At 32.3% G+C, this 2410-nt stretch overlaps 1 long non-coding RNA gene across 1 annotated transcript; it reads right to left on the minus strand.

Moving 5' to 3' along the window:
- Positions 1-336: 336 nt before the first annotated feature.
- Positions 337-1370, minus strand: LOC131224834 (uncharacterized). Its single transcript, XR_009161191.1, has 3 exons — positions 1298-1370; positions 902-967; positions 337-815 (listed from the first exon to the last, which is right to left on the minus strand). It is a non-coding gene; the product is annotated as an uncharacterized LOC131224834 (long non-coding RNA).
- Positions 1371-2410: the final 1040 nt, after the last annotated feature.

Consider the following 2410-nt stretch of genomic DNA (forward strand, 5'->3'; position numbering starts at 1 on the left):
CTTGCTGTTATACTTGCTAACATGTCAAAACAGACTCGCCCGCCCATGAAATTGAATCCATTGCATCTTTTCTTACTGCTTTGTGAAAATGTAGTTTTAGTGTATCAAGTATTAGAGTTATTTGTGTGTATAGAGAACTGAGTTATTAAAAGTAATTTAAAAAAATATTTAAGCAAAAAAGAAATACAGATGGTTCTAAAAAAAAATACACGTCCAATCCCTTCAGTTAAGTTAGTTGAACCATAAAAACTATTTATGTATAACTGAAATGGTTTCAGGGAAGTTACTTTAACTCATAAACACATTTTCAGTGACATGAAGTAATTGAGTCTCTATAGTTGTAATATCAGGTGTTTCTAGTACTGTCTCCAACTTCTAGATGCAGAGAATCAAAACATATCTTTGGATTTGCGGGATACTGATTTACCAGCTTTAAGAAGCTGAACAATGGAAAATGCATCTAGCAAAGCACACATGATTTATTTACTGCCCAATCAGGATTTAACATAAAAGAATGGAATAAGAAGTTCCAGATCATCTCCTTAGGATATGTGAGGAGAGGCATATTAGAACTAGAGCTATAGCCTTGCACTTTAGGAGATTTCTTTGTGTTATTTTATTTTATTTTTGATAATTACATGTGAATTGATTATAGAAGGAATAAGGCAAGAAGGTATATCAAGAACACGTAAATCTAATAGTGCACAAAAAGTTTGAATGTCTTTGTTTGAAAACTATACTCACGTATTGTAGAGTGGATAACAGTGAGTGGATATTTCCTTCCTTTCCATTTGACCATTGTCATATCTTAGCATCTGAAATATGCAGTCAATCAAGTAATTATAAATTCTTTTCAGCAAAAGAGGCAAGCTATGTAGATAATCAATGTACCATGCATTACCTGGATTTCTTCTTAATGTTGAATAGGTTTTGGCTTTTCTTTCTGTTCCTCAGGTAACTGTTCTACCTATACATAAAAATCGTGAGACTAGCTCTTTACAGAAGCTGATGGGTACAAATATCTGGATCCAATATCAATCAAGAAAAATCAATGATTTTGAGCTCTTGGGAACATGATGGTATTATTGTAGCCAAAAAGAAAATGTTCGCACATCTTTCTGGCAAGACAATCTCATATGCAGAAGTCATCAATTTCAGGTGTATGTGAATGCACTGTGTTTGTTTATTATGTTTGTGGGCAATTTTTGCATTTTCACAAGCATCCATGTTCTCTACAATGTAAAATGAAATGGATTTCAGATCTTCTCTATGAATTTAAAATGTCCATGGCTCATACCGTTAGTAGCTTGTACAATATTGACTCCACATCTTCTCCAACAACCCAGCCTAGAAAGCAGTACTTTGTCCTTTTAGTTATCATCAATCAAACAATAGAAAGTTTTTTAAATAATAGTTACAGAGATGTTGTCAGTCTAACAAAATGGTACAGATCATCATAATAGACTAACATATGAGATGAAACCATCTTCTCATTAAGTGAATTATTTTATTTTGTCAAATGATTCTTAAAAGCAGCTCATTGTGCAAGGAACCCATGCTTGCTATTAATATATAAATGACTATATAACATTGCAAACAAAAGAAATAAGCAACTAATAAATGACATGAATTACGAAAAAACTTTTCACAGTTGAGTGCATGAAGGAGGTTCCTCTTCACTGGTTGCTATTTAAATGGATTGACACTTCTTATAATGCCCATTACCTTCCAGCCTTTCACTGAATGAAGTTCCTACAATCATTCATGGAATTTTACTTTATGCTTATTGTATAGTACATGAAGCTTTGGATGTTGTTGTTACAAATTGAGAAGTTCTTGGTTCCAAACTACTTCACACACATGGATATTGGTGATGGACAAACTTGACATTTGCCCCATAATGTTGATATCTTGCATCCCTTTGCCCCAAAAAAACTTGTTCCATGCTTCATGCTTAATATTCGTAAGGAAGCCAAATAATTGTTAGAATAATCATGACTCTGGTCAGACTTGGCATACCCTTACTTTCTGACTTGAGTAACTTTGACTAGGTGACTCAGGCAAGTCATGCTTTTTAACAAACCATTTAAAATTAAAAGATTATAAAGTATTTAAAGATATATAATAAACAAAATAGGATAAACAATAAAATTTCAAGTAAGAACTAATAAAGATACTACCAACATGTAATCTTACAAACTTACAGTCAGTATACATGACGACATATCAAATTCAAACAACGACGCATCATTCATATAATGCACTCACAGCGTAATTGTAAAAATGAAAGAAATGCCTAAATTGATCATCATATTTTATATCCATTTATAGAAATACTAATGCCCATAGATATTAGGGGTGTGATTTGGTAATATGCCAATTTGGCCATTATTAGTAGATAAAATAAGTT

This window comes from Magnolia sinica, chromosome 14, assembly GCF_029962835.1.
Source record: "Magnolia sinica isolate HGM2019 chromosome 14, MsV1, whole genome shotgun sequence".
Lineage (NCBI taxonomy): Eukaryota > Viridiplantae > Streptophyta > Magnoliopsida > Magnoliales > Magnoliaceae > Magnolia > Magnolia sinica.